Genomic DNA, 23,327 nt, shown 5'->3' on the forward strand with positions numbered 1-23,327 from the left:
CTTGTGTAAGGAAATGCAGAGCTGGGCTGAAGTGAGGGATAGGGAGCAGTACAGAGCTTTTTGTTTCTGTAAACTTAGTGAGGGATGGCACGCAACTTCAATGCACATGTGATTAAACTAATCTAGTTAAAATCAGAAAAGGATTTCTCATAATTCAATTGGAGTTGTTTTTAATGTTTGGACTTTGGTCAAGGACAGATTTATTGATTGAATTTAATTGCTTATATTTTCCTGTCCATTTATTGAAGCCCATTTTTCAAGTCACTTGAGAGGCTGCTAACATTTCAGAAAGGGGATATGCCAAAGCATTGCTTTAATTCATTATCTTTTTGGACATACAGTAGTTGCTACTTGGCCCAAATTAAATCCGTTAGAGAATGTGATAGCATAATTACTTACAGGTATCCAAAACTGCTTTTAACAGAATTCTCTAGGAGGTTACGCATAAGATTTGTTTTGCCCTTACATTGGATGCAAATGTCTGGGATTTCAATGATAAATAAATATTTCATCAACTGAGGACAGATTTTTCTCATTTCCATATGTTGCTGATGGACTAAAATTCTTGTGAGGTCTTTATTTCTCCTTAAAAGTAAAAGTCGTATAAATTAGCTCAGTCACTTTTTCTAAATATGTAAACACAGCGACCCTTGAGGTAAAGAATAAGCCACCTGTGATTCTGACGTGTTTTTTTTTTTCTTTCAAACTGTGCTCAACCCTGAAAGACTTGCTAGACAAAACTCCACATTAGCTTGATTGCTTCACGCTGTGTTCTGATGACATCAAGTCTGTGATTCTCTAAGAGTTATGTCAGCCTGATTCCAAATGGAGTGAAGGGCTGGATGTTCCCAGCCTGCAAAGACCTTTGGGTTGGAAAACACCGCAGGAAGGTCAGCAGCGAGTTGCACTGCAAACCCCCATCACAGCCTTGCACAGAACCGAGCTCCTGTAAGCTCTGTCCCTGCTTTCCTCACCTATCTGCTCCTATTTCCTCGTCTTCTGCTCCCAGTTGTGGCTTCCCACCCTGAAGTTCTCAGTCTAGCAAAGAAATGGGACATGAGCAGCTCTGTAAGGACAGGGGAGTGACTGCTGGCACTTGTGGACCCACCTGGTGTTGGGCTCAGCGCTCTGGCTCTGCACTGAAAGTACCTTGCATTATCTTGTGGTTTGTGAAAACTAAAGCTGCAGTGGTTGCAGTTTTTAGGATTGTATTTATTGATACAAGGCCTAGGCAGGAAATGTGAATCTACCTATAAAAACTCACATTCGGTGCTTTTCAGGCACCTGACTCTTTTGTTAGGGAGATGCATATGACAAAACTTAGTTTAGTTTCAAAAACTTCAAATCAAACACAGTCCAGACTTACATATTAATTTTTCTTATTTAAGAGAGCATAATGCTTCCTTGGAGTGAGACAAGGTTCTCACAAAGACCCCAGGATTTATCCTCTTCTTGCAGTAGCTCTGTGGTTAACAAATGCAAGCTGAAATACCTGATGTATGTAATACCTCTCCTCCCCCCAAAACACCAAACATTTAAATGTTGCTTAATTCACAAAAGTTTTGCTTCGGAATTCAGCGATCATATCTGATAAAAGGCACAAGGAATTCCTTTCACAAGGAACTGAACCACAGATGGTTATGTGATTTGAGGGCCACTGAACATCAACAGTTTTACCAAGTGAATCAGAATTACAGAAACACCTGCATGACTGCATCTGCAGACTCAGCTAAATTACGCTCCCATCCAGCCACATGATATTTAATGTGTAATTCTTCTGCATTTTAATCAAATGTATTGTAATGACAGTACAAAATTTCAATATGAATGCACCTTAATGTAGGAGTAACTAATAGCTACCATCCATTAGTACCAGCTAAGAAACATACTTCCTCCTAAGCAACAGGGGCATGGTTATTTTACCTCATTACCTGCTTTGTAAATGACATTTAATTGCACATGAAGTGGATATGCTCACAGGACACTGCTGGGAATGCAAGATTGAGCACCCAGAAGTTAGCAAATATTTGAAAGAATATTGTAGATAGGTGTTCATGAACCCCTGGCAAGACAGGCTCTGTGCACTCTTCCCAAATGGTGCCTCTTCCCTGTAAAACCTGCTCTGACTTTAGCAGTTTAGTGCTGTAAAATTTTTGCTGATCACAAGCAAATGTGAAGTTTGTAAAGGCTTTTGAGATTCAATGGATTTTTGAGACGTCCATAAAACATTCCTTGAGAAACAGATGATGTAGGGCAGTCTCCTAGTTGTTGCTTTCAAACCAGGATCTTATCAGCGCTTTACAGGTCAAACTATGAGAACAGTAACACTGAAAAATATTTCCTAGAACCTTTCTTAAGGATAGATGAATTAGTTTGGATAAAAGTTTTCTAGAAATAAATCAGCCTGACAAAAAAAATGAATTTTGGAAAATGTCTCCTAGTGGTTAATACCAGATCAAATTTTGAGCATCAAAAATCAACCTTTAAAACAGAAAAGACTGGCCAACCTTGGGAGATGGATAACTGTGAGTTACTGTGGGCTGAAATTGCTCTTATTTGGCTTTATCCTGACATGTGCCCCCAGTTTAGTCAGAGGTCAGTTCTGATGTCCACAGGGACTAAATTCAGGCTTTTGGCCCTGGTATGAAGTTCTGCCCACAATGAAGCTGGGGGAATCAGGGCCAGATCTCTGGGACACAGACACTTGTATCCTGGTACTCTGTTAGAGGCTTGTTCATGCTTCTAGTGCCAGTAGGGAAAATCTGAAAGCATGGAGTGAGGTAGAAAGTGAAGATTTAAACTAAGAAAATTAATTCCTGAAGGGCTGGCTATTGAAACACTGTGCTTCCTGCCCATGTTTGACTTTACTTCAGATCATTGGTCCCTAGTGCACCCAGAATTATAGCTCAGTAAACTTCTCCAAGGATCATACATTTAAAAAAAACAACAATCCAAAATCTCAAAGTGTGGCTTAAAAGCAGGAAACCCACTAGCAGAAAAGAGATTGAGAGAACACGTCTTGTCTTGGTCATTTCCTACTTCAGATGTGGACACATTTTCATTACAAATTACGCTGAAATCAGTAATGATTTTCATATGGTTAACAAAAAATACTGATTCAACATTTGCATCTCCCTGACTTGCAGTGGAGTGGGATAACAAATGGCAGAGATGCATCAGTTTTACAAAACTTCTGCTTCATGATGGAAAGTGTTCTGTCATTGCTTGAATGGCACATGAATACCAGCAGAGTGGGGAGCCCACAGTAACCACAAAAGATGCTAAAAACAGGTACATGGAAATAAAATGTAAATACTCAAAGTTAGCTCAGATTTCTATTTGTTTTCATAAGTAGTGAGTGTTAAAACTCCAACCATCCTGCCTAGATGGAGCCACAGACAGAGCCCAAACATCCAAGTCCCACTTAATTCCTTTAAAAACCTGCTCTTTCTTTAATGGAGTGGCTTAACTGTTTCATGGCAAACAGAAAAGAGCACACAGAATAAAGCTACTTTATGCAATAGCCTTGGATTCCAGTCTGTGTCTAAGAAATGTTTACCATGAGCCTGCAAACTCCACCAAGCAGCTCCCATGTGGAAGAAGGAGAAGGAAAGGGAGGTTGCACTCGGTGGTCCTGTTAAGTTCAGTGATTTCTAGTAACAGCCACGTTTGCTGTGAGTGATCTGGATCAACATCAAAAAAAAAAATCCCCATCTAGTCAAGTGCCCAGCAAGGGGTCTATTCTCATGTCCATGCTCATATGTTAAGTCCCATTGACAAGCATTAGTGGGAGCTGCATGGACATATGGATATGTGAATAGCCCCAATGGGATCTGCATAAAGCAGTGTTTGACTATACAGAGATCGCTTCAACTGCCACAATAAAATAATAGAGGGGGGAAGCCTTAAAGAGTGCTGTGAACAAGACAAACAATTTAAAGAAATTGATAAATAATGGAGGTTAAAAATGAAACAGCAAAATTAAAACAGCATTGGAATCTATTATTTGAAATACATAGAAAATGAGAATTATCTTTAAGAAATTAACCCTGGCAAAAATTTATAAAACAGTTCATAACTCCAAGTTCTCTAATTTTTAAAACCTCTTTGTCTTCCTCTTACTCTGTATTCTAAATAGAAACAATAGACACAGCAAAAAGCTCTTACTGACAAGAGGTGAGTTAAGAAATGCACTGATAAGCATTGCTCTGCTGAAGAACAGGGGACATGAAATAGTGGCAGCTCTACAATAGGTCAATGATAATGATGCTCCTGAGGTTATGCAACACCGACAGCCACTGCATAAATGTCAGAGCACTGCAGAAACTTCCTGGAAGTGGTTTCTTGCTACCTGAGAAGGCTCCAGCAGCCAGTCTGCTGGACACCAAAAATCTCTAAAGAATTTGTTCTCTTTCTGCAGGAAATCTTCAAATTTTCCCCTGAAGCTACTGCCTAATTCAAAATCCCATTTTGGAGATTTTGAGGATTTTTGAATGCCTTTTTGATGATTTGGAGAACTGTTCTTACTTATGCTCACATAGCTGAAACAACAAAACGCTTCCTGACAGCCACACATAAATAGGTGCAATGAACAATGAAATCATCAATTAGCAGAGCAGACAGCAATCACTGCTGTGATAAGTGCCCATATTAAGAACCTAAATTTATGTGATATGGAATAGATGATAAGCAAATAATGTGTATAAATCAGGTCTAATTGTGATCAAGATCACTGGTTTCTTACCCCGCTCTGATGCCCATAGTGGAATTCAACTACTGAATTGCAAGTTATTGCAGAGTCCTGCATGTCTATGAAAGTCTCACTGGCTTCAGACCCAGGTCCAAACTGTTCCAGCAATGGTGCTTTGGAACATTTCGAGGTGAAGCAATCCACATGACTGACAGTGAAAGCTCTTATCATACAGGATGTCCTTTTCCAGTGGTCATTTAGACCAACAGCCAACCTATTAATCACAGTAAACCAAAGCTTGTTAGGTCCCTGCTGGCCAAAGCACTTGAGAAGACAAAAGACAGCACGTTCCAGCTGACACCTGCAAGTAATTACACATGGTGAGAGGAGTGCCTGAAAGTACAATTTGAGAACCAATGCTAAGAGGAGAGGTGCATTGCTTTTTCATAGACTGAACTATTTTCTGATCTCTAAGTGCCTTAGGGTCTTAGAAATCAAAGGCAAATTAGGCAAGGTAAAGAAAATCAGTTGCCAGGTGTTTATCTGGAGAAATTATAGATCTTCAGTGATTCTCACCAGTTCTGAAAGCAAATTCCCCTTCTAAGATGACACTGTATTTTATTGTAAGGTTGTTTAATCAGCGTAATGGCAGAGGGCAACTGCTCCATGGAGAACAGAATCTGAGCCCACTCTCCCAGTGTTTTCTCTACCTACCAACAGATTTTTCAGTCTGTCTCCAATGTGTTTGGATATCAGAACACATATGAGACATGACAAAAACAGGCATGCATTTTTAGAAGGTAAAATATGATGGCTGATCCTTTTCTAAAAACCTCCTGGAGAGAAGAGAGAAGATGAGAACATGGCTTCTCCTCTGAAGAGCACCAACCAACCACAGCCAGGTAGGAGAACTCTAAGTTATGTTCCTCTTTAGTGAATATTTATTACATTAGTACTATTTGAATGTTCCTGAATCTTGGTTAGAAAGGGAATGATGGGAAGAGATTCAATTTAGGCAGGATTTGTTAATAAAACTCAAAATGCATGCTATGTTTTCAGTACTTAATTCTGTTTTGATAAAACCCATTATCAGAAATTGTTTTTACTCTATCAGTGCATTGATATAAGTATCTAGAAATCCTAAGCAGAAAATAATGTTGCAAGGAGCAGTAAAGATATATGATAACATATTTTGCCCTGTTTTCTAGATTCCCACTTCTGGAAAATAATCTAACCCCAGGTTCGACTTCGAAGACTTCTTCATATTGAACGAAAAGAGGAAGATGAATTTACATTCAGAGACTGAGAAATAAATCACCATCATGTTGTACTGCCACATCCTGGATCAATCAGATGTTTTAAAGAAAAACAAGTTTCTTAGATAATATCCACCCCAGCAACTAATTTCAGCTCATGTTTCATTTTAAGCTGCTGCGTTGATGGGTGGGACAATTTTCTGCACTGAGTCGATCACCAGCATCACTGCAAGCCAAAGGCAGGTCCTCAGCCACTGCATCGATCTCTGCCTAAGTCCCTGAGACTGTTGAGCTGCCCAGGCTTTGCTATCACTGACAATTTCATTGTCCCTCAAACCTCTGGCATTTAAGTTATCAAGTAATAATGGTACTCAGTGTCTTTTTTTTTGCTTTGGTTTGTTATGGAGTTATCAGTGTCTCTTCCATGGACAGTGTGTAGTAGTTATGGTGCAGATACATAGGCTGAAATACCATCAGTGGCATTCTGCACTTACACATGTGGGCCATGAATGAAATGCATGAGTCTCATAGAGGTTTGAAATTTCCCTGAAGAGCAGTGCTCTTGGGGAAACCACCCAGGACCACCTGGAGGCACACGTTCCATGCAGCTGGTGGAGTGTGTGAGGGAAGGCTGTAACTCCAGCTAGCTACAGACAGTTGAGGGACTGCCTCAGGTAAATAATTAGGAGGTGCATACACAAAGTGCAATCTCTTCATGTACCACACATGCACTCTGAGCTCTGCTGAATGGAGTTGCTTTGCAGAGCTTGACACAATCAACTTGAGCTGAGGTTTTACAGAGGATGCTTAGTATAGACTGAAAGGGTTTTAACTGTCAGGAATGGCATCTTCCCTTGAGCATTTTTCTCTAGGGGAAAACAGCCTGATCCTCGCCAGCTGTAAATGGCAGGGCTGCTCCCACGGAGGAAAGGGCTGTAGCAGGGGTGGCTGGAAAGACCCCAGGGAGCAATAAAGGAAACCTGAGCATTAAAGTATTTCATATCAGATCCAGTTACATCTGTCTGTAAAATTAGTAACAACACAGACACCTGGTAGTTATGATTCATGGGCTAATAAATATGTTAAAAGGTACAGAGGACTGTGCTGAGCCTTGCACTGAACTGTCTGTGCTATTGGGTTTGATAGAGTTTAGCTCCTGGCTTTGGTCAGGGGCTAGGCTAAACTGTGCTCTGTCCAAACTTAGGAGACCTCCAGCAACGTGCCAGAGCTGAAGGAAATGGGATGAGGTCCCTGCTTCCTCTTCTTTCTGCATTACATTGAGCTGTAATTGGAGGCACCATGCGGTGGTACTGTAGAGTCTTGAAATGATTACTGTCTGCTCGTGGCTTTGACAGTTGTTGAGGGTTCTTGGGTGTTGAGAAAGGAGCAAGTTTGTAGGATGCAAGCAACACATAGGGAACTACTGTGGTGGGTGTGTATGGCCAGAGCAGAAGGAAACTGTGTGAGCAGCAGGAAAAGTGTTTGGCAGCATTTCTTACAGTAATCAATTACTGAGACAGAACTGTACAGAAAAAGTGGCTTGGGGTGAAGCTTGAGGCTAATATTCTGCCTGTAATCCAGTCCCATCCAGGAATATCTGATTCACACTGTGAATAAAAAAACCAGTCTTCCAGGTAAAAGATGTCCAGAGATGGGGCCACTGCTTCTCCTTAACCACAGAGCAGAGGCACAGAGCTCTGAGGAATCAGCCATTTCATACCAGGAGGCAGAAAAGGGGTGAAAGATCTACTGGCTGGGGGCTGCTTTTTGGGGGCGTTGTGTAGCTCCAGCAACACGCAAACTGTCTCTTTCTAAAAATAATACATTATTAGAGATATATGAATGTGCAATATCTGCACACCTGGCCTGGGTCTGGAGAGCCCATGAAATGTGTTAGACTAGTTATTACTTGATTATTCCATCGCACAGGTGTACGTTCCTGCTCCCAAATGATTATGCAGTGTCTCTGCTGATGTATACAGACTCACAGCACTGAAGGCTAGAGAAGGCCCCTTAATACATGACAACACACTGTGTGCCATTGCCCCTGCATTAAATACACTCACTTGGTTTTAGTTACCACAGGTCTCCTAGTCTTGCTTAGAAAATAAAATTTAAAAAAAGACAGTATCCAGTTTGTGCCTTGAAAGTCAGCCTTCAGCTACTCTGACTATTAAAGCCCCCTAAATTCTCTCTTGAGTTTGACTTCAACTTGCAGTTATCCATTTTTCTCTGAAAGATTAAAAATGTTATCGGTATCCAGCAGATATTTCCAGACACATCTCGTAGATACTTAAATACTTACACATTACACTCATGTCACGTCCCAGTCTTCCTTCCAGTAAGCAAGGCAGATTGAGCGCTTTAAGTCTTTCACCATTAAGCACTTTCTTCAGCCCTAAAATCCTCTCTGTGGCTCTTTTCTGCACCCACTCCAGTTTTCCAACATTTTTTTAAAAGTGTGAGCACTAGAAACTGCATAATCTTACATTGTCTGTATTAAAAGCAATTGTGTTTGAATGGGCTCAGCTCATGAAGCAACTGAGATCACTTGGAGTGCCATTCTCATCGCTGTCTGTCACTCCACCAATGTTCCTGTCACCTCAGATTTATCAGCTGTGAATTTACAGTGTTTACATCCAAATCATTGAAGAAAACATTGACTAGCATCTGACCTGATGCTGATCCTGGTAAAACTCTCCCATTTGATAACGGCTCCTGATTCATAGCTACTTTTTAACAGGCTGTTTGCCAATTCCTAATCTAATTAGTGCATGCTCTGCTGCTATTTCTAATGCTTTTTGATCGGAATATCACACAGTGTTAATTCTAATCTCCATAAAAAAATGAATATCACATCTCTTCATTGACCTTTATCATTCAGTCTTTACCTTCATCATATTATTTGATGCACCTCATCAAAGAAAGAAATTGCGTTTGTCTGCTAAGGCTTATTTCTCCTAAAACTGTATTTACCATCATTAATTCCATTTCCATTCTTCATGGCACCTTTTCCAATACACAGTAACAGCTCAGGATGTGTTAGAGGCTCAGCTTTGAGGTCTGTACATTGTATTATCAAACCAACCACAACAATTCAATTCTTAAACCCATGCTATGAAACCTGATACATTTCATTGTAGTGGCTTGATGATTATTTACATTTATATATCATCAGGTGATAAAAAAGGACTACTTGCCACACTGCCTTAAGCATAACCCATGGAAAAACTCATAGTCCTGGCCTCTGTTTTCCAAGTGTTTCCCAGTGGCCACTGGTACAGAAACCAGTACAACCTTAAGCTTCCAGGGAGAGCTATGCGCTTCCTGAGGCCTGCCTTAGAACACCACCATGAAAGGGATGATGATGAAATATCAGCTATCATGTAACTATCTATAAATGTTAGATTTCTACAAAGTGATTCCACTGAATTGTAATTAAGGGTTTGAAAGTCGAATGATTTTAAGTGCTAGTTTTAATTACCGCTTGGTGAACTTTAGTGTGTTAGAATTGTCACAACTTTCCTTTAGAATTAGTGTCAAGCCAGGCAATACAGTGGGAAATTATTAACTCATACTTTGGTTCAGCAATTATCTGCATTACAAGGTTTATGCAATTAGCTGTTTAAGATGTCATTATATTTTGCCATCTGGTACACAGGAGTTTATGCATATGAACAGGCACATGTTGAAGTGATTTTCACTATATGACACTTGATCTCAACCCAAATCATCACTATAATGAGTGGAAGACACAGTGTACAGTACATTAGTGGCAGGTGCATACTATCAACTTCATTTTAATAGAAGACTTTCATGTTTCCATTTTTAAAGTATTCTGCACAAGTGCTGAAGAATTAATTGCTCGTTTGCAATCTAGCAAAAACCGAGGACACATTATTGCTAAATGCTAAGGAACATCAGCTTTCAGGAAAGTGGCCACTTATTTAAGTTCTTTCCATCTGTAAATCCAGGCCAATTTCTGCTGCAGACAATAAGAAAGTCTAGCTAAGTTCAGCTTAAAATGTTCTCTGGGGAACATGCTGAATTAACCTTTGATAGGCTCACAGCACTGAAAGCCTCTTGAGGATGCCTATGGTGTGGTCCATGTGTGACAACCTCCAGTGTCACCCGTGCACTCTGCCAGTGCACATTCTATTGTCACCTGTGTCCTTGGCCTGACGTCACTTGTGCCTGTTGGCTCACACTTGACACACAGATTCTAAATCTGGGGGGGAAAAGCGTTGCTGTTGGCAGCTTCCCACCAGGAAATCCTCACTTCCAGGCAGCACAAAATGTAAATATCGATAACGCCAGCACTGCGTACTCAGATAATACCTGGTATTTCTGACACATACTGCGTCTGGTGTTCTAAAAATATTCACAGCCTTTAATTAATTAAATTGCACGCAGCTATTAACCTCATTTGACACAAGGAAACCGGTCTCTGGAATGGTAAGAGACCTCCTCAGTCATGGGAAGGCTGTGAAGAGCCTGAGAGTGAGCAGCCTGCAGGGACTGTGCTCACTGAACTGCAGTGCAGGCAGCTAAAACCAGGCTGAAACTGCAGCACTGTCCTTTACCTGCCGAAGCTGGGGCCGTGGTTTGTGGCAGGACATGGGTTTGTCACGGGAGAATGGGCAGGACAGCTCCTGCCACATCCTTCTCTGGGCAGGCCTTGTTGAACACGAGACACGTGGGTCGGCTGGAAAATCACACTTCTTAGGAACAGTCCTTATTTTGGGTTCTGGTATTCCAGTCAGGATATTCCCCGTGTCTTGGGGCAGTGCTGGTTGCCTCAAAGCAGGAGGAGGCAGCGTTCCCAGGCCGGCTTCCAGCCACAGCCCGGGCTCCAAGCAGGGGACAGCGCTGCATCTCCACGTGCAGTCGCTGCAACTTCATTATTGAATTACATTAACAGGCCGCCCTCTAGTGTCATATTTTATTACTTGGGTAAAAAAAAAATGGGCCGGTCGGGTAAAAAATGTGTATTTTGTCTCAGTGAACACCAGCAAGAGAGGCAGCCACAGAAGCAGCCAAGAAACGTTTCTGGGGAGCACGCTGGAAAGTTCTCTGTCAGGTTAAAATCCCCAAAGTCTGGAGTTTTCTCCTGAGGTTCTGGAATTCAATCACAGAAAGCCCAAGGAAAAAATCACAAATCCTGCACAGAGTTTTCCTTCAAAATCAATGCTAATATTTCTTGTTATTAGCATTGTGGTTACAGCAACACTGTGGTATATACATGCATCTATACCTCTGATGTGAAGTATTTCGTCCTCTTGTATGTACATCGGTGTCATTCAGGGAGATAACAGGGAATGTCCTTCAAGGAAATGGTCCCAGTGCACAGGGATTGCTTTGCTGAGGCTGAAGACAGAAAGGTGATAGACATAAGCTCGTGGGCAATTATTCAGGAGTCTGCAGCATTTGAGAGCTAAAACTTGAAAAAACTAATGCTGAACAGACAATAAATACTTTTATGTCCTGAAACCCCTACAGGCATTAGCATTTAGTGACCAGACCTGCCCTTCCTGGGCTGGTTAGGAGTGGAAAAGGGGACAAAGCACCTTCAGGACCATTGGCAAGACAGGTCAGGCCAGCAGCTGGTGTGAATTAACAGGTGAAGGCAGCTCACATCCATCAGCCAGAGACCTGTCCTTGTGTATTAATGTTCCCCCAGGCTGAAGCCACCTGCCCATCTTCCATTTTTCTGAGCACACCTGTCTCCCATGGGAGATCTGCTTGGTTGCATGACAAAGCACCCTTTGGATAAATAACGGGAAGGATCTCTGCGCCAATTGCAGGGCACCAGGATCCCTCCCTGACCTGCTGGGGACCGGGATCTGCCCCACACACAGGACACTGATGGTATTCAGGGATGGCTTGGCTTGCGGGAAAGGTGGGAAATGGTTTCCCCCAGGGGAGTGTAACATCTGCATCCTCTCTCCTCCTCCAAAACCTCCCTGGAAGGAGGAAGGAGGAGGAAGGAAGGAAGGAGTAGGGGACACCCCACCTTCAAGTCCCACACGCAGGTGGAGGACAGAGAAAGCTTGACTCTGCTGACATCAGCCACACGCACTGTGGCTGTCAAGAACCTTGGCAAGGCAGGGCGAGGGTGCTCGGAGGCGTTAACCTGGATGCGTTTTCGCCGCTTTTGCGGTATTTTTGCCGGTTTCGGCCTCGAGGGCTGCCCCGGCCCCGCGGCCCCCTCAGGCTCCCGCCGCTTCCCGCCGGGAGGGGGCGCTGCGCCGCTGAGGCGGTGGGGGGGGGGGGGGCGCGGCGGGAGGGGCGGGGCGGCGCCGGGCTCGCGCGGCCGCCTCCAGGGGGCGCCGCGGGGCGGGCGCGGGGGCGCGCAGCGGCGGGGGCGCGCGGACAGGTGCGCACCCACCCCCAGGTGCGCGGGCACGGGAACACCCCCCAGTTCCGCGCACCCCCCCGAGCCCCCTCTGTCACAGCATCGCACACGGGAAAGGGGAGCAGCGAGGAGAGCAGGGGCCCAGGGATGCGCCCATCTCAACAAATCGTCCGAGGAAGTTGTTGGGTGTTACCGTCCCGACCCTCCGATCTGTATTTTGCAACCGTTCAGGAACGCAACTGGGATTATTTATTATTGTTCCCTCTTATTAATTTAATTAAGTCTTGTTGGTGTAGCATTTTTTCGCCCCGTATTAAAGGAAATGAAGTCAACATCATTAAAAGGAGTGGAATAGGCGTATGCCAAAGTATTTGTAAGAGCACGTTAAAAATATTCTAATATGAATTCCAGCTGTCTCTCAGGCCTCTGGTAACTTTTCCGAAGAAATCCAGCAACGCCGCAGCCCCGCTGCTGTCGTCTGTGGGCTGAATGCAAATTTGTGGCAACAGGGGGAAGCAACCTTCGTTATTTCCTACAGCCACACTTTTTAAATCAAGTTAACTAGGAATTTTTAAAAGCCTTTGGCATTGCCTTTGGAGTAAGGCTCGTGATGTTTGGGATTAAAGGGAAATTGTACCAACCTCACCTGCTCCAGGGAACATCAAAGACCTCGATGAGCCCACACCAGTGCCACACAGGGCATGTGGCATGGCAGGGGGTTTATGGGGTACCTGAGTTCCAGGGGCTGTGTTTTGGGGTATCCCTGTTCAGGTACAGCCATGTACAGCTGGGTTCTGGTGTGCAGAGTGGCGTGGTGTGTCAGGGTACCTGTGTGGCAGGATACCTGTGGGCAGGTGTAGCAGTGTATTGGGGTAACTGCATGCTGGGGTACCCATGTGAAGGTGCAGTGCTGTGCTGGGATCCCTGTGTCTGAGTGCTGGGGTACCTGTGTGATGGGCACCTGGGAGGGGTATCCCACCCCCTCCCTAGCCTGCCTTCCCCAAGGTGTCATAAAACCATCCCAAGGGATGAGCAGAAGAACGGGGGTCCCAGCAGAAACAAAGAGCCCCCCTTGCAAAAGGGGGTGTATGGATGCTGCTTCCTTTGCAGTCCCCTGGCTGGAGGGCACTGGGAGCACCAGCACTGGTCCTTTCCCTGTTTAAAAACACCAGGAGACACTCCTGGTGTCTCAAAGTGCTGGGAACAGCAGCACTGCTGTGAGGAGGGAAAAGCAGCTTCCCTGGAGTCTCCACTGGACATGGACTGCAGTTGACCATGGTCACTCTCTCCTTCCACTCAGGTGTCCATGTTTTCCTCTGCTCTATACATTTCTCCCTGGCTTTCTGATTTTCTAAACCATAGGGAAGGATTTTCCATGGGGATTCAGTGCTCTGTCTGTGCTGCACATGCAAGGCCGGCCCACAGGTTCCCTTTGCCAAGCAGGGCAGAAGTCACTTGCACCAAAGTTTGGAGCTCAGCAATACTGAAAATCTGGAGATATTTCTTGAATTTAAGGAGGAGGGCTGCATGTAAGTCAGAGTTTGATGCTGCAGTGCAGTGGCAGGGAAGAGTTTCAGCCTCCTGCCCTGTGTGCTGCATTACTGCTGGGGGGTTTATCCCGGATTTTATTAGCCGTGTAAGCATCTCCAGCAGCATGCGACCGTCCTGCTCTCTGCAGTGATTCCTCCCTGCCTCAGCAGTGCAAGTCTCAGGGACTTGCCAGTGCAGCTGCTGGGATTCAGGCATTCCTGAAACTTCTCTCCCCTGCAACCCTGCCCTGACCCTGGGCACAGCCAAGGGTTGGGACAAAATTCCCAGGGATTGTGTCAACCCCCGAATTATAGTGATACCACCAACAGTTTTCATAGGGATTTTCCTTTTTTCTTTACTGTTAAAGGATGTGATGGGAATAACAGGCAAAGCCACTGCAGGGCCTAACAGAGATGGTTTGGGGAGCCCAAGCTGCGGTCCCAAGCCATGATACCCTAATTTCTCAGGACCAGGGGATCCTTGGCTTTATGGATTTGATTCATGGGCAGTGGGAGCAGTGCTGGGACACCGGGGTACCGCAGTCGCTGCACCCGGCTGGCACAGAGCCCCTCTGCCGCAGGGCTGGGAGAGCCGGAGGCTGCCCGGGGCTTTGCATCCCACTGCCGCCGGGGCGGATGCCGCAGCTCCAGCCCGGGAGCTGCAACCCTCCCACAGCCGCATCCATATGGGATGGGGATATATGTGGATACGCACATGTACACGCGGGTTGCGGCGCTGGCAGGCAGGACCTCGCTGGGCGGGAGAGCTCAGGGGTCCCCCCGCAGCCCCCGCGGCGGAGCCGGGCCCGGGAGGCGCCGCGGGGAGCGGCGGGGGCGGGCGCGGCGGCTGCCAGGTGCCCCCCTCCCTCCATCCCTCCCGCCCTCCGCGCCGCCCCCGCCACTTTTATTGAGACTTTATTTTGCAGCGGGGGTCGGGGGGCGCCGGCTCTTCCCTGGATTTCTCCCCCCCTCACCTTTTTCTTTTCGTTATTTATATTTTTGAAAATTTTTTATTAATTTTTTTTGGGGGGGGGGAGGGGGGGGAGTGGGGAGCTGGCCAAAACCTTCCCGCTCTCCGCATGTGCGTGATTTAGAGTGACAGAATTGCGAGCCGGGGCTGGAGCAGCGATAAATCAGCTCCTCGCCGGCGCGGGTTGCCGGGACTCGCCCAGCACCGGACGGAGACTGCGGCAAAAGAGAGGGGGAAAGGGGAAAAAAAAAAAAAGGGAAAAAAAAGAAAAGAAAAAAAAAAAAAAAAGGAAAAAAAGGGGGAAGGAAAAAAAAAAAAACCAAAACGGGGGGGTAAGACAGGAAAAACAAAACTGGGCAGCCCGCCGGCCGGCGGAGCGAGCGGCGAGGGTTGCGCGGGTGCGGAGCGGCTGCAGCGGCCCCGGTCTGCGCTGCTCCGCGGGGTTTTCCTGTCTTGGTTCCTTTTTTTCGGGTCCTTTTTTCTTAAAGATTTTTCGGCTTTCTTTTTCCTTTTTCTTTCCTCCTCCTGTACCTTAGATGAAAATGGCTACCAGTGACTTGGCGAGCGTTGGGAAGGCAGAGCTGGCAGGTTGCGAGATTTATTTATTTATTCCCCCCCACCCCTTTCCTCCAAATAATCCAGAGGCAGAGCAAAATCACACAGCGAACTTTAAAGGCTTCGCTTTAATTCTTTCCGCCCCGCACCTCCGTTTTCTCTGCCCCCAGCCGCGATGCGGTGCCAAGGCTGTGCCGGAGGGGGGGCCCGGAGTTCGGGGAGATGCGACGCCCATCACGGTCGCCCACGCCGGGCAGCGGCTGCTCGGGGAGCGGGCAGGAATCGGGCAAAACCGGGCAGAAATCGGGCAAAACCAGGCAGGATCCGCCGCGCTGCGAACTCCCTCGGCGAGTAAAAATGGTGCCGCGGAGCGGGCGGATGCTGCGGCGGACACTGCGCTCCCGCGTAGGGATTATCCACTTTTTTCTTTTTTCATTTTTTCTTTTTTTTTTTTTTTTTCAATTATTATTATTTATTTTTGTGTCATGCCACAGATCTACAGCTGTACGTGCAAATAAAAGCGAGAGCTCACGGATACCGCTTTCCTTCCAGCGAGGACTGAGTAGTTAATCCAATAAGTATCTGTATTGTTTGGGGCGATGTGTGTGTGGTAGGGGGGAGGCAGTTAATCATGTATCGCAATGTATGGATAAAATAGATGAATATTAAAGTGACGTGGGGAAAGAGTGCCGGCGCGGGGGCTCCTTTCGGGGGAGAGGACAAAGAAGAAAGTGGAAACAATCTTTTAAAATATTTTCCATTCATAAAAATGGCAGAGGGCTTATCCACCAGTCTATTTCTGCGTCTGACTGAACAGCTAATGCGTTATTGCCAGCTTCAAAAGATAATTGTAGTGTCGGTAGAGACCTAATAATACAGTAGCACATGTAATTTTAAACAACACCTCATTGTTTATTGGGATGTAACTTTCCCAAAGTTTATTTGTAGCATTAAGAGATTTTTAAGTGCAGGAACAAATTGCAAATGAGCAGCTGTGGGGCGATGCACGGTTTGTGTGGCTACAAGAGTTTCTATATTTAGTGACAATCTGAATCTGAAGAGGGTAAAAAAAAAATAGAATATTTTTAAGGAAATGCTTATTTCCTCCTGGAGGAGGGGGGAGCTGGGCTGGGGGATCTCCTGGCTCGGGTTTTCAGTTTTCTGAGGGAGAAATAATGCAGTCAGTGTGTCTTTGCCCACGAGCTTCACCACCGTACGTACACCTGCTCCACAGGCTCAGAAATAACCTTTTCATGCAAGAAGTAAAGGAAGGGGTCGGGCATACGTACGTGGGGCGGTGTTGTGATTTATGTGCTTTTCCAGGAATCCAAATAAAACCATAGCTGAGCGTATCCCTTTGTGAGGGCCACCTGTGCATCGCGCCTGCTTCTTCCGGGGGTTACCCTATGGAAATCTTCCCAGCCCAGCATAGAAGTTAACACAACAGTCGGGTGAGCAGAGGATGCTCTCACCTTCTCCCTGCTGTTAGGAGAGGAAAGCAGTGATTGTGACAGGCAGCCCACACGGATTACACTTCCTTTTTTTTCTTTTTTTTAAAGAAAAACTCCCTTTCTGGAAAAAAAAAAAAAAAAAAAAAAAAAAGCAAACCAACAAAGCAGCTTCTCCAGAGAGATCCAGTACCAGCGCAGGGTGCCCAGTGCAGGGATCTATATTGCCAGGGCTTACAATGCGGCAGGTCAGTGAATTACAGTAATAAAGACTTCAAAAAAAAAAAAAAAATCAGGTGCTGAGACTAACACATTTCCTTCATACTCCAAAGGAGCCATGGGCTCTGGGAAAAGGCAGAGCAAGCAAAAGGGACTGGGCGCACTTCACTCTGTGGTTTTTTTACAAAAATCTTTTAGGCAGAAGCACTGGGTCTTGTGCAGGTTTTTGAGTTATTACAACCAACTTTTGCATGTGAGCTATGGCACAGACAGCTTTTATGGCTCAGTCCTTGTACGTTATGAAGTTGTCTATAAAATTAGAGGAGGTAGAGAAGTAAAAAGTTACTAATCTCGGAGAAAGAGTATTACTTTCAATTCTCTATGATTTCATTTAGCTTGAAGCTTATGGGCTAGAAGTGGGGGGCTCTAAACTATCTTGTGTCAGTGCCTGTCTTTCCTATGAAGAATAATGCATCACCTTTTAAAGAATACATAATTTAGGGCTGAAAGAGGTCTTTTTAATAGTAGAAAAGAGACAGAATCAGGAAAACTTGTGATGGAAAACTTTCCTGCTCTGTACCCACGAGGAAAGTGATCAGACTTCATGTGCTGTCTGGGTTAGCAGGGCTAAAACTATTTTATAAAAAAATAACTGCAGAAGAGAATTGCAGATAAATTTTGTGCTAGAAAAATAGTAATAAACCTGCACCTGTTACTGTGCCCTTCTACCCAGCCTGTCTCTAACCTAGGCACAAAGTTGTCCGAGTTTGTGTCTGAACAGGCCACTCGCATTATTGTTTTTTTCTTTCTTCCCAAAACTTTAGCATAGATAAGAAAAGTGAAAAAAATTACTTATCAGTGAAGCAGATTGCTGCTTTGAATTTTATTTATTTATTTATTTGGGGAAATAATGCCCATCTCATTGTGAAAGTTACAGACTCCAGAGAAAAGCCTGCAGCAAAGGGCAGCAGGGAATGCATGTTAATGAGGGCTAAAAGACCACCACTGCTTCTAAGCAGCATAGGCTGATGTTTAATATTAGTATTAATATTCTTTTTTTCTCTTAGACATAACTTTTTTTTGTCATGTAACTGTTTGTGCTATCTGAAACTTTACAAAGTACAGTCAGCAATTCCTCAGGTTCATTTTTCACACCCTGTATTGAATCTCAGCTTTTATATTCTGAGCGAACCCTGAATGTAAAATGTTCTCATGTAATAACAGGGACAAAAGACTTACTTTCCTTTTGAGAAATAGATTGCATAAATAAATATGACAACGCATGGATATATAATATACTAAAATAAATAGTGTGTGGATGGGTGTGGATGGGTTTATAAACAATATTTGCCACACCATGTTTATACCACTCTTGCGCAAACTTTATCAAGTGAAATTTTCATTGAGGTGTGCGAGATTAGGACCAAAGTGTTTATGCCAAACTGCCTGATAAAACATTGGGTTTAGGACAACAGCAGTATCAGTTCTGCATGGTGTAATCACCCCGTATCGCTGGAGAATGATTTTGTACCATTGTGAGAGGCGTCCCTCAGCTTCCAGCAGCGATAACACTGCGGGACTGTGTACAAATAAAATATAGCTGAGGACAACTGTACCTATTTGTGTCTTTCCTGGCTCTGAACAGGGGATTTATCCAGTTGGATGGTGGTATCAACATGGTAAGAAGGGAGTTTTAGGTCCCTGCTGGCCCATGGTGTGGCCTGGGCCGACAGGCACTGCTAGAGCCCACTCGTAAACCACAGCGAGCTTATTAAACTCCATTCAGTTTCATAGGGAACTTTCACTTCAAGGCATGTTTAGTTTTTTCAAATAAACCCTGCTTGCAAAGGGGTTTTCAACTTAAAAATGTTACCACTTATTTTGCTCCCCACAAGAAGATCTACAGCAAAACAAAAGGGGAAACACTGCCTCTCCCGCCTCTGTCCGTTCTGTTGCTTCCTTTCTGCAGTGTGCACACCACTTTTGCTGGGAAGTTATTTCCTCCGCAGTGCATTTCGCAATAGGCTCGAGCCCCTGTGGAAATGCATTACAACTCTGCAGGCATTTCTGCTCCGCAGCCAGCGCCCCACGCACGGCCGTGCCAGGCAGCGATGCCGCCACGAGCTCACGGTCCAAGCAGGTCTTTTCACACAAAGATTGACCAATTTTTAGTGTCCTTACTCCCACTTGCCCTTAGCACAGCTGCTTTAATTCCCCACATCAGTGTGGCTTTGGCGATGCACCCATGGCCCAGACCCCAAATGGCGTGGCCGTTTTCATCTGCCAGATAGGGACTGCAGTGCTTCTTCATCACCCTGCTCTCCTGCTGGGAATCGTGGCGATGGACAGAAAATATTGCATGGAAAAACATTATTATTCACACGTATTTTGTGGCGTAAGGTGAGAATTTCCATCAAACGTACTACTCTGCTTATTTAAGCTACTCCCTGAAATTTGGAGCCTGGAAGTTGAAAGTTCTGCCCTCCTGTTTTAGGACGACACAGCGTTCACAAAACCATGGTGTTTATTGTAGAATCATACAACAGCTTGGTTTGGAAGATATCTTAGATATCATCGAGTTCCAACAGTGCTGCTATGGGGAACTCTAATTTAGGATCTGGAGCCTTTAAACTAAGGAGGAAAACCCTGTTATGCCCAGTTCTTTGTGCACCTGTGGAATAAAAAAGCAATCTCTTCCCCAGGGAGAGACTTACAGAATACTCTCAGTTTTGGTAGCTTCGGAATATTGTTGATTTCATGGTGGATGGTGGGACAAGGTTGGGCATGGCACTAAACTACTGCTTCTCTGTGATGTTTCTACTGGAATTTGTAGATAGCTCCATAGTAGGTTGTGGGACAAGAGATAAACGTCTGGGCATTGATTCCCACCCACCACACTGGCACTTAGGTCTCTTGGGGATGTGAGTCAGCAGTGTGTGGCTCTAAGGTCTTGATGGAAAAGGGCTCAGGATCGAGCCTGGTGATTTCAGGGGGCTTCTGGCTCTCAGTGGGGCAAAGCTGCTCCCAGGGCAGCCACAGTGGCTCTCCCAAAGCCACCAACATCACTCAGGGCCCAGGAGAGCCCTGTTGTCTGTCTCAGGCCTTTAATGATCGCTGCTGTATGTTAACAGGCCATACCACATATAGCCCGGCTATTGTCAGCGCTGATCCTTGTCCAACTGACGGGCTATTCAAAGCGCTTCTCAAGCCTCTCCAAAATCCCAGCTTGTTCTACCCCGATGACAGCCATCCCTCCCATTCGGAGTTCTCTTTGTACGCTTGATAACATGGTGGAAATCCCTTATTATGCTTCTTTTAATAATGCTTTCACATGGCAAGGGGACATGATGTTTTAATTTATGCAGTGCACATCATCCTCCGACAATTTGCTAAGAGGAGCCCTCGCGACCTAAGCCTGCGCCGAATAACACAAGTTTATGCAAAACCAGTGGTTTCCAACCTGTGGTCTCCAGACCGCTGGGAACCGGCGGGCTCCCTCCGAGGGGTCACCAGGAGGTAACCAGGAAAGCAGAGCCGCTGCTGCCGGGAGGTTCAAACGCGCCGCCGCACCCGGAGCCGCGCTGTCACCAGCGCAGGTCTGGGGCTCCCAAACTGCAAACTGAAAATCACTATCTCAGGGGTTTTTACTTTCTCACTCTATTTTTTTTTTTTTTTTTGGTTGGTCTCTGTACTCAGCACGCTGCGGCTGCAACCTCTGTGTCTTTAAATACCTGCTCAAGTCGATTAAAAGCAGTAAATTCAGAGGGGCAACCACACCACTCCTTATGAGTTGTGTGAGTTGAAGTCTCACTTTGTTGTCAAAAATAGCAATTAACCTTCAAATCCACTTGCTCTCCCCCCCCCCCCAAATTAATTTTGCAGTATTATCACGCATCTTGAGGCTTCCAGTTTTAAGCATATAATGCTTCTCCTGTTAATGAAGCGGGTATCCACGATCAAGGGGAGCTGAGAGCCACAGACAATTGTTTGTTTGCCTTTATTTCTCACGCCCTTTGAAGGTTTTTCTTTCTCCTCTGTGTTTTTTTGGTTGGTTTTTTTTGGGCTTTTTTTTTTTTATTAAGTGACTTTAGCAGATTGTACCCTCAGAGCTGTGAATAATGGGGTTATTCTACAAAAATGGCCAAGGCTAGTTAAGACACACAAAGCCAGGAAATCCTTTCAGGGATGAAATCAGGACTATTTTAGGGGTGCCGTGTAAGTTGGAGACTTTGCAGCTTGGCTGCTGCATCGCTGCCAGGCACGGCAGCGCTGCGGGGACGACCGGTCCGCCCCCGCCGGGGGCTTGCCCGGCCGGGGGGGACCCGCACCTTCACCGCACCGGGGGGAGCAGAGCCTGGGGGGGTTTGCAAAGCACGGGGGGTGCAAAGGTGGACGTGCAAAGGAGGATGGGGGGTTTGCCAGCGCCAGGTAACTTTGCCCATGCAGCAAAGGAGCTTTGCTGTGCAAGGGACGGGGGTTCCCCTTGCCGGGGGGTGCGCATGGGGGGGTCCCGGTGCGGAAAGGGAGGGGGTTCCCCGTTCAGGAGGGGGTTTTACCCGTGCGGGGGGCTGGTTATCCATGCAGGATGGGGGTTACCCGAGCGAGGGGCGCTCGCACCGTCCCCCCCGCCGCCCTCCCGCGCAGGACCCCCGCGGCTGGGAAGGGCTCGGCGGGGGCGGGACACTGCGGGCCCGCAGCGGGGCCGCCCGCCCGGCCGGGGGTGTGCGGGGGATGTCCGTGAGCCCCGCCGCCCCCCGGTGCGGGTCTCCTGTGCGAATCGCGGCGATTGCGGAAATACGCGGAGGCGGGGGGGAGGAGGAGGAGGTGGAGGAGAAGGGGAGGAGGGAGGTGGGCGGTGGGCGGGAGGCTGCCGAATCGCTCGTAACTTCTGCAAAGTCCCGGGCACTGGGAGCCCACCCGGCAGAGCGTGGAGAGGCAGCGGCAGCGCCCGGGCCCGCCCGCCCCGACCCCCGCTCGCACCGCGCCGCAGCCACCAAAAGCCCCAGATCAGCCCGAAACACACGGGAAGAAAAAATCCCAACACATCCCACCTAAGAGCCGGCGGCAGTTGGCTGCGGCGGGTTTTCCCTTCCGGTTCCCAACGGCTGCGAGTCGATTTTAGCCATAAAAAATATAAAAAATTGCGAAGAGGGAAAAAAAAAAAAAAAAGGTGCCGCCAGCCGCCAGAGCCCGCAAAGTTTCTCTTGCGCTGTTATCTGTGTTATCCCTGTTATCCCTGCCCGCGGGACGCGGCGCCGCTTAAACTCTTGTTTTTGTATTTTTAACCCGATTCCCACGCTTTCGCAGAGGGAATTCGCTATTGTCTGCGCGGGGTCTGGGCGCGGAGGGAGCGCGGGTGCGCAGGGCTGCGCCGCAGCTGCCTCTTTTTTTTTAATCTTTTTTTTTTTTTTTTTTTTTTTTTTTGTCAGGGATTTGAGAAAACCGCTGAGCTTGACAGATTCCCCCGCTTTCCCCCCCTCCCCGCCCGTACGTGCGCGCCGGCTCCGTGCGCGCCGTCTGGAGCGCCCGCGGCCGCGCACAAAGAAACGCGCCCGGGCGCGGGATGTGACGGACCGCGGCGGGGACCAATGGGCGGGGCGGGGCCTTGTGACGTCAGCGAGAGCCGCCCAATCAGCGGCGGGAGTGGGTGTTGCGACGTTTGAACTCCCCCGGGGGGAGGGGCGCGCCTTTTTTTTTTTCTTTTTTTTTCCTCGGTTTTTATTCTCCTTTTTTTTTTTTTTTCTCCTCTTTTTATTTTTTCTCCTTTTTTTTTTCTCTTTTTTTTTTTTTTTTTTCTGCCTTTTCCGCCGAAGTTGGCGGCGCCCCGCGGGGACGGGGCCGCTGGCGGGGCCGGAGCCTCGGAAACCTCCGGATTTAGCACCCAAAAAAAAAAAAAAAAAGGGGAGGGCAGAAGAAGAAAGAAAAAAAAAAAGCTTTCTTATTTAAAAAAATCCCACGTTTAAAAAATTATTTATTTTTTTAAAGCGTGCTTAGCAAAACGCTGAGTTGGGCAAAATGAGGATAACTTGCGCGCCCACCCGTTTAGCGCTCAAATGTTCTGGGGCGGGGGAAGGTGCTTTCGCTCTACTCGTATTTTTTTTGGGGAGGGGGGCTGTCCGTGGCTGCGGAGGGGCTGCACTTGACCGTGGCCCCTGCCTAGAGGGCGCAACCAGCCGTCCCGCGGCCAAAAGTCTCCCGAAGGGCGCCAAAAGTTACTTAAAAGATAATGCTGGAAACCGCAAAAGGCTGGGAACGGTGCGGCACGGACGAGTGGGGGACACAACCCACTCCCCCTCCACCTCCGA

The 23,327-nt window shown here is 46.5% G+C and overlaps 1 protein-coding gene and 1 long non-coding RNA gene across 11 annotated transcripts in view; both read left to right on the plus strand.

The window, feature by feature from the left end:
* NFIA (nuclear factor I A) overlaps positions 1–23,327 on the plus strand; it is a 349,486-nt gene that overhangs the window by 75,773 nt on the left and 250,386 nt on the right. The window lies entirely within an intron of this gene.
* LOC139594564 (uncharacterized) lies at positions 14,540–17,075 on the plus strand. The gene is made up of 2 exons (XR_011680669.1): positions 14,540–14,684; positions 15,337–17,075. It is a non-coding gene; the product is annotated as an uncharacterized lncRNA (long non-coding RNA).

This window comes from Agelaius tricolor, unplaced genomic scaffold (assembly GCF_023055355.1).
Source record: "Agelaius tricolor isolate 1412-34295 unplaced genomic scaffold, bAgeTri1.0.p SCAF_11, whole genome shotgun sequence".
NCBI classification, from domain to species: Eukaryota; Metazoa; Chordata; class Aves; order Passeriformes; family Icteridae; genus Agelaius; species Agelaius tricolor.